This window comes from Giraffa tippelskirchi, chromosome 12 (genome assembly GCF_054371585.1).
Source record: "Giraffa tippelskirchi isolate mGirTip1 chromosome 12, T2T-mGirTip1v1.2.pri, whole genome shotgun sequence".
In the NCBI taxonomy this organism is placed as follows: domain Eukaryota; kingdom Metazoa; phylum Chordata; class Mammalia; order Artiodactyla; family Giraffidae; genus Giraffa; species Giraffa tippelskirchi.
The window spans coordinates 72426122-72434956 of record NC_137286.1 but is presented as its reverse complement, the minus strand read 5'-3'; the positions used below and the strand labels follow the sequence as shown (position 1 = coordinate 72434956).

General features: G+C 54.8%; 1 long non-coding RNA gene across 1 annotated transcript in view; it reads right to left on the bottom strand.

The window, feature by feature from the left end:
• The window catches only part of LOC145529708 (uncharacterized), a 221810-nt gene continuing 212975 nt past the window's right edge, over window positions 1-8835 (bottom strand). Inside the window, exons 29-30 of the long non-coding RNA XR_014071297.1 lie at window positions 7645-7756; window positions 1-107 (exon numbers count right to left, since the gene is read on the bottom strand). This is a non-coding gene — a long non-coding RNA (uncharacterized LOC145529708). The remainder of the gene's footprint in view (window positions 108-7644; window positions 7757-8835) is intronic.

Sequence of the window (8835 nt, the reverse complement as noted above, 5' to 3'; positions counted from 1 at the left end):
GGGCAGACGGCCTCCGTCAGGTCTCGGGTGGAGCTCTGGGACCACAGCAGCAACGGGCCATCCCAGCGCATGGGCTCAGCAGCGCCCTCATTCTCAGGCCGGCGGATCTGCCCAGAGGGGAGCAGGAAGGTCACCAACTGCCGCAGGCGGACCTCAAGCCCCTCCCACTGCTGGAGCCTGACCTCCCCCGGCCCCACCCCTTCCCCTACCCCAGCAGGACGAGAGCTCGTCTTCCCCTGGCTTCCAACGTGAGGCCCGGCCCTGGGCCCCGATTGGGCACTGCCCCAGTCCGGAGCCAATCACAGTGGCCAGGGAGCTCTAACGCACCGATTGGCCAGGGCCAGGTCATGTGACCATGTTCCCCAGGAAAATCAAATATTACCAAGTTACCCTAACAAACCAATGAACAAAATTATCCAGTAAAGGCAAACCGTACTTTTTAATGAGGCCAATGTCACAGAAAAAAAAAAAAAAAGCTTCACAATGAACTGCTCAAGGAAGCTACTAAATAAACTTTCAGAAAAGTTAAGTAGTTTTTTTTGTTTTTTAATAGGTTGACGGAGAGCTATACCTTTCCCATCTATGTGAATTTAGGTTTAAACTAGATTTCCCTTGGCTATTATATACGACAAAAAAAACCCCACATCACCCCCTTTCACTCCCCCCACCCCCCAAAAGTGTTTTAGTCTATTGAGTTTTTGTGTCCTCAGTTGTGTCTGATTCACGGCAACTCACGAACTCTACACAGCCAGGCTCTTCCGTCCATGGAATTCAGGGCAATTTTTTTCTGTCACAGTAAATGCCCACCCTGGGTGATCCAAAGGCAAGGGCTCAGAGGCTCCTGAGAGTCTAACTCCTTTCAGCCGAGCACAGAGCTGGCTCCTCACTGGGATGCCTGTGGCCTGGGGCTCCCAGAGGGGAGAGCAGCACTCGCCCCACCGTGTGGTCACTGCTGGAAGTGCAGGCTGCTCCTCACTCCCCCTTGACAGTGTCCCTGAGGGCGGAACAGTGGGAATCTACTCAAGGTGGAAATGCAAACTCCCATGCAACCAAACTTCCCACAAGGTCTCCAAAACCACTCAGGAACAGGGAATTGGAAACTGCAGGGCATGACATGAATGGAGATGGAGACTTGACACCTTACACCGAGTTCACTTCCAGTTATCCCTAGACAAAGTTTCCATGAAAACTTGTCACAAATCTAGAAGAACAATGAGCAGAAACCGGACACGTGCTTTGAGTCTTCACACACAAAACTAAAAGGCAGTACACAAAACAACCCAGAGAATACAGTGGACTTTGCAAAATCAAAGATATCTACTGTGGGAAAGACCTCATTACAAAAGCAAAAGACAGGTCATACATCGCGAGACGAATGAGTGGAAACACAAAGCTTCTCAAGGATGTGTCTCCAAACAGACAAAGAACACCAACACAACAAGCCTGTGAAAACTAGGGAAAGGTCTGAAGGGACACCAGACTGAGGAAGACACACACAGAGTATCCCGGATGATGTCCAGCACTGAGGGCCTGAAGAAACAACAGTCTAGTTGCACTCCCTCAGGCCTGTGTGACCCTGGATGAGGCCTCTGTTTCCCGGTGGCTCTGAGAGATGGACAGGGAGGAAGGGGAAGAGAAATCACTTGCATTTCTAATACTCACAGCAAAGTCTTCCAATGAGAAGGGAATTATCACCCCCACTGACAATGCCATTCACTGAAGTGATACCCACGAGTCCATCTAACCCAGAAGGGAAGGAAGGACCTGTTCTCACAAAACGGCGAGAGATGGAAGAAGGAAGATCAAGCCCACACCAATCACTGGAAAGAGAAGCTGTGCTCAGGGCTTGAAAGAATTCCTATTGGGAAAATGATGTCACAGCCCCACAAGGCAATCCACAGCTTCGATGCTATTCCTCCCCAAATGCCAATGCATTGTCGCACCGAACAAAGAATTGCAAAAGGGGTTACGGAAACAGAAAAGAGCCTAAATTGTCAATAAAATCCGACGAAAAAGCCCCGATACGGACATCCAAGGTTGTGTGTGAGGAAATTAGACGACCAAACTAGGATCCTCAGGAGAGTATCGGAGAAGGCGATGGCGACCCACGCCAGTACTCTTGCCTGGAAAATGCCCTGGACGGAGGAGCCTGGTAGGCTGCAGGCCATGGGGTCGCGCAGAGTCAGACACGACTGAAGTGACTTAGCCGCAGCGGCAGCAGCAGGACAGTATGCTATTGGGAATACAACAACACACACAGATCCAGATCGATGGAATAAAGTTGAGGGTCCAGAAACAAACCCCGGCATCCATGGTCAACTCATCTCTGACACAGAAGGGGAGAATATCCAAATGGGAACAAGAAAGCCTCTTCAATAAATGGCCATGGGAAAACCAGACAGCTACATCTGAAGAACGCTATTGGTTTTGATCTCACACCACCTCAATATCGGGGAAAAACCTCACCCTAAAGACTGATGTCATGAGATAGCTAGAAAGAAGCGTAGGTCAAAGGCTCCTTAACATCAGAGTCTCCTTGCCATTTGCTGGGCGGAGGTAGAAATGGGTCTCTTCAAGTAAGGGAAAGAGGGAAACGAAGTACACCAATGGGTTTCCATCCAATGGAACCTCTTCACAACAGAGAAGCTAAGCATTCACAGATGCAAAAGATAGGAAACGGAACATGAGAGACTCCTTGCAAGTGGTGTATCTGAGAAGGGGTTCATATGGAAAGAGACGAAGAATGCACAGCACTCAGATTCCAAGAAACACCACCACCACCCTTGACCCTTCCCCCATGACCAACTCCGACCTAAAGCCTTTCTCTCCCTCTAACCCATGCCTAAAACATAACCCTCATCTAATCATATACATGTGCATTCCTAGCATCCATCCATCCACACACGAGAGAGAAAGAGGAAGACACAGACTGAATCGGGAAAGGAAAAGAGAGGGACACAGCCAGAGAGAGACACGGAACCAAAGAGAGGAAAGGAGTCGACGGTCCAGACTTTTCATCAGTCTGTCTCGAAGGTAGAAGCAATGACAGCGCCCATCCACCCCAGAAGGGGGAAAAGGACGGAAGGTTTGGAGAGGAAAAGACAAGAACGCAGGGAGCCGTTAGAAGCTCAGCCACCCGCAGAAGCCGAGCTGAGACACTTGAACAGAATCTCAATGGAAACAGAGGACCAGAAAGTTGGCTACTCTTTTCTATAAGAGAGGGAGACCTTCGAGTCTTCCTTTCAGGCCTCCAACTTGGATGCGGGGTCTCAAAACAGTCAGGAGGGGCAGTGCCTTTTCCTGGGTACCACGGCGCATCCAGGCCTCGTTCTGCCCCATTCTGTGCTGTGTCAGCCCTGGATGGAGTCTTTCTTTCTGAAGTCTCAGCGCACAAGCTCCACGTGATATCGGCCCCAGGTGGAAAGGCATGGAGCCGCTCGTAGGCCGACAGACCTAGGAAACAGATGGGAGAATGACCCCCACTCTGCAGATGGAGAGACTGGGGAAACCCTGAGGGGCATATGCTTGTCCAGGGCCACACCACTTATGAGAAGAAGGAGCCTGGTCTGAGAGCAGCGGGGTCCTCGGAGCTCAGGCCCTGGCTGCACCCAGGCCTCCCCAGGGCTGTGGGCTGGGCTGTGTGGCTGTCACTGTGCCTGCACATGGCCTAAGGGGGGTGGTCGAGCAGTCAGAAACCCAGAGACTCCCTTGGGAAGTTTTGGGGAAGGGACCTCAGCACGAACCCCAGGAAATGATGTCACCTGCCGGCAACAGAACCCAACAGAACCCGCAACCCGGGTATCCAGGCCTCCAGAGCGGAGAGGAGCCCCCAGCCAGATCTCTTGCTGCCACGATGTTCTGCTGTTTGCCCCTGCCAAGAGGCCGGGGCCTCAGGAGAGCTCACAGGCAGTGTGCGTGGGCACCCTGTCGACGTTGGCTCAGGGCACCCCCGAGAGGCCTCTGGCCCTCTGCCCGGAGAAACAGAAAGGTAACACGGGGAGCCCCAGGCCGGGCCAGGCCACCTCTCCCATGCCACCCGGAAACACCGGGTCCTTTGCCTGTGTGTGTGGATGCGGGTTTCTCGGGGTGTGTCTCCCTCAAGGAAGCCCAGGCGGATGTGGGGTCAGAAGCCTGCGGACAAGTTGTGTCCACACCCCAGGGGAGAGCAGGCTGGCTGGGATGGGGAGAGTGCGGGCAGCGCCGGCCGCCCAGGCTGACCTCACACCCTCAGGTGGGTCTCTTTCCTCCCGGGTGGGGATCTGAGCAGACACACGTCTCTGACCCTTCTGGGAAGAGAAGTTCGAGCAGGCAGAAGCAGCGGCTCCACTGGCCAGGCCCAGCTCGGAAAACTCCCAGCACGGCTGGCTGACGGTCACTGTCGTTGCAGAGCTTCCCACGTGATGAGGCCGAGGACGGGGACACCCCGTCCACCTCCCGGAGGGAGGGGTCGGAGCACCACCCCCCCGCCCGTGAGGCCCAGTGCAGGCTCCAGGTGAGCGTGCCCACGGAGGCATCAGCCCCACCGGGGGCGAAGCGGAGGCGGGGAAGGCCTGCTGCCGAGACACCGCCCAGGATACACCCGGCGGCCCAGTCTGAGGCTGCCACGGAGCTCAGCACACCCGGCTCCGACCCAGAGTCCCGAGAACCCCGGCCTCTGAGGCAGCAGGAGGACCTGGAGCCCAGCACGCCAGAGCACAGAGGTGAGGACGCTGGGGCTGGTGCACGGGAGTGTGTGGGGAGGGGGTGCTGAGCTACACAGGGACGAGTCCCCGAAAGATGCTGCTGGGCCTGCAGCAAGCGCTGGCCTCACACCCCCACCCCCATCTTGCACACTTCAGTCCCAAAAGACATCCGACCCTGGGTATTCTTTCGGAATCTCTTGGAAGCTTTCTGTCCCGGGATACGCACATGCCAAGGCTGGCCTGTGGGCAAACTTTGCTTCTCCCCCAGCTCTAGCACTGGCCTCCAACTGGAACCAGGCTCCACTTCCCAGACCTGTGCCTACAGAGGTGGTGGCTCCAGGTGCAGGACCCAGGGATCCACCGAGGGCAGATGGAGAACCGAGACTTGCCCTCGCAGAGACACCAGGCCAGCTGGGTACTGGCCAGCACACCGGGCAGATCGCATCTCCGTGCCTGCAGGACCCCCAGCCCCAGGCACTGATGTCCCACCCCCTCAGCCAGAACCTCCACCTCCACGTGCACCTGTACCTGCTCAGGCTTTGGCAGGAGAACCCGAGGCAGAGGAGGAGTCACCGCCTCGGCAGGGAGAGCCTGCCCTGGCTCCCGCGCAACACCCAGACGCCGACGATGACTCACCCGCCCCTGCAGGAAGAACGAGCCCCCGCTCTGGACAGAGACCCAGAGCCCTTGCCGGAAACACCACGTCCAGGGGAGCGGTCGGCTCTGCAGCCTCCATCCCTGTCTGCTCACCGTGGACGCCGGCAACTCGGTCTGCCCCCAGGGGACATGGAGTTCCTTTCCCCTGAACTGCTTTGCATTTGGTTTGTTTCCACCTTTCTGGTGATGTTTTACTTTTTGTATGGTTTCGTCTATTTTTGTTGGTTAATTTGGGATTAGTAAACTTTTTCATCATTGTTGCAATTTGGGAACACTGTTGTGTAACTCTGGTGATACTGTGTTACCATCACCACTCTGTAGTTTCAGACCCGTTCGATCTTTATGCCCCACCCGCCAACAAAGCCTGGGTTCAAGGCAAGCAGGCCCTGTTCATCCCTCCCCCCGATCCTGACCACAATTTCATCTTTTCTTTCTGCATTCCTTCCTATATTCTTGGTGTCCCCAATCAATGACTCTCAGTGAAATGACTGAAGGAGTTTTTTTCGGACTCTCCACCTACTGTAAGACTCCATTGGAGAGTTCTCATTTTTATGTCATTTGAACTAGCCTTTGATAGCTGACAGGACGGTGTACGTCCTTTCAAGATATCATGTGCCAAACGAAGCCCTTTTGGCAAATGCCATCATTATCTCCAGGCAGGCATTGCTGTTTGAAGGGTGACATCTCAGCCAGAAGGCAGAGGCTGAGCTCCTCTTGTTGCACCAGCTCCCAAAAGAAGCCAAGAAAGGGAGCTGGAACAACAAACCACCCCAACGCCCAGGAAAGCGTTCTTCACGACAGAAGGCTAGCAAATGACCCAACAACCTTGTGGCCCAGAACCCCTCTAGAAAAATCACTGTTCCATACAAAAGAGAAACACATGGGAAGTTCCAAGGAGAGGCAATGCCCATGGCCAGTGTACTTTAGAGACGGCCTGACCGCTCCGGGGAAGACACGCACCGACGGAACCCCTTGGGAAACAGCAGTGAGAGTCCTCACCGTCGTAAGGGTTTCCTCTGGGGACAACCTGCCCTGGGCACCACATGAGGGAGCAGACCGGCTTCTCTTCCTCTGCCCCCACACCATTCACTCATGAAGGCAGCTCAGCTGTTCTCATGCCCTGCCTGCCTGCCTGCCTGCCTGGCTCATCCGTGAGCTGTGACCACCTCCAGGGCAGGACTCCACCTTCTCCTCTCTGTGTACCGTGAATCTGCACACAGTGGGCTTTCAGAACCTTAGGAGACTTGAGCCATTCCCACTCGAGCCAGAACCCTCCCCAGGAAGGAAAACAGCTGTGGAGTCATTTTGGCCCCAGCACCGGTTCCCAAACCCTGGCGGCTCCTACAGCCTCTACGGTGTGAAGAGGGAGGTCCCTTTTGACAGAGCTTTCCGGCTGTCAGATCGAAGCTGTTGTTTCACTGTCAGCTGTGTCTCTGCCGTTGCAGCCAGGTGGGCCACGCTGCTCCAAAGGAGCTCACAAGCTGAGTGGCAAGGGAGGTATTGAGAGGACAGGGATGGCTACAATGTGCTGCAAACTGAGTGAGGGTCCCCACAATCCTCAGCAAAGGTCTGTGGTGTGCAAGTGGGGAGTAGAGGGCCCCCAAGTTCCAAAGGAAGGGAGGTACTCGGGAGATAAAGCCCTTGGCTGCTGTGGTAGCAGCTGCAGATGGCAGCTCGTCCACAGTGCACTTCGAATGAGGTCATATGAGCGGGACTCTGGAAATGGCTCCGAAATCCAGAGAAAGGGGTCAGGGTATGTGGGAATCCGGCGGGGGTGGGGGGTGGATGAAGGAAGGTGTCCTTCCTCTCTCCAGTGCAATTTGGTTTGGTGAGTCTCAAAGCTACCAGATGGCACTTCCCAAGTCAGGCCCCCGCAGGAATCAGGGTGGGCTGCGTGCCTCGGCCCCTGCCACAGGGACAAGCCACACCAGTGGCCTCCCTGAGCTCAAATGGCCGGATCTGGGGGTTCCGTCTGGGTGCACACCTCCTGGCTGTGGCCAAGTTCCCCCCTTCTCTGAGCACCAGCTTCATCATCCTCTCGAATGAGGACATCGATTGCTACCTTGGCACGTTACTCTCTTCATCCTGTGAAGACTCATTAGGCTTATCCTACAATTACTAGCTGGCCCGAAGAGATATTTCCTGAATCCAGATTAAGCTGGAGTCTCCCAGGCTCATCTGGCATGTCTTCCCTGAAGTCTGCCAAAACCCACACCCTTGCATTTCCAGGGACTCCCCTTAGCCGGCTGGGCAGAAAACCCAGCATGGTTCAAACAAGCTGACAGACAAGCGGGAGAGGACTCACGGGCAGACGGCCTCCCTCAGGTCTCGGGTGGAGCTCTGGGACCACAGCAGCAACGGGCCATCCCAGCCCCTGGGCTCAGCAGCGCCCTCATTCTCAGGCCGGCGGCTCTGCCCTGAGGGGAGCAGGAAGGTCACCAACTGCCGCAGGCGGACCTCAAGCCCCTCCCACTGCTGGAGCCTGACCTCCCCCGGCCCCACCCCTTCCCCTACCCCAGCAGGACGAGAGCTCGTCTTCCCCTGGCTTCCAACGTGAGGCCCGGCCCTGGGCCCCGATTGGGCACTGCCCCAGTCCGGAGCCAATCACAGTGGCCAGGGAGCTGGAACGCACCGATTGGCCAGGGCCAGGTCATGTGACCATGCTCCCCAGGAAACACAAATATTACCAAGATACCCTAACAAACCAATGAACAAAATTATCCAGTAAAGGCAAACCGTACTTTTTAATGAGGCCAATGTCACAGAAAAAAAAAAAAAAAAGCTTCACAATGAACTGCTCAAGGAAGCTACTAAATAAACTTTCAGAAAAGTTAAGTCGTTTTTTTTTTTTTTTAATAGGGTGACGGAGAGCTATACCTTTCCCATCTATGTGAATTTAGGTTTAAACTAGATTTCCCTTGGCTATTATATACGACAAAAAAAACCCCACATCACCCCCTTTCACTCCCCCCACCCCCCAAAAGTGTTTTAGTCTATTGAGTTTTTGTGTCCTCAGTTGTGTCTGATTCACGGCAACTCACGAACTCTACACAGCCAGGCTCTTCCGTCCATGGAATTCAGGGCAATTTTTTTCTGTCACAGTAAATGCCCACCCTGGGTGATCCAAAGGCAAGGGCTCAGAGGCTCCTGAGAGTCTAACTCCTTTCAGCTGAGCACAGAGCTGGCTCCTCACTGGGATGCCTGTGGCCTGGGGCTCCCAGAGGGGAGAGCAGCACTCGCCCCACCGTGTGGTCACTGCTGGAAGTGCAGGCTGCTCCTCACTCCCCCTTGACAGTGTCCCTGAGGGCGGAACAGTGGGAATCTACTCAAGGTGGAAATGCAAACTCCCATGCAACCAAACTTCCCACAAGGTCTCCAAAACCACTCAGGAACAGGGAATTGGAAACTGCAGGGCATGACATGAATGGAGATGGAGACTTGACACCTTACACCGAGTTCACTTCCAGTTATCCCTAGACAAAGTTTCCATGAAAAC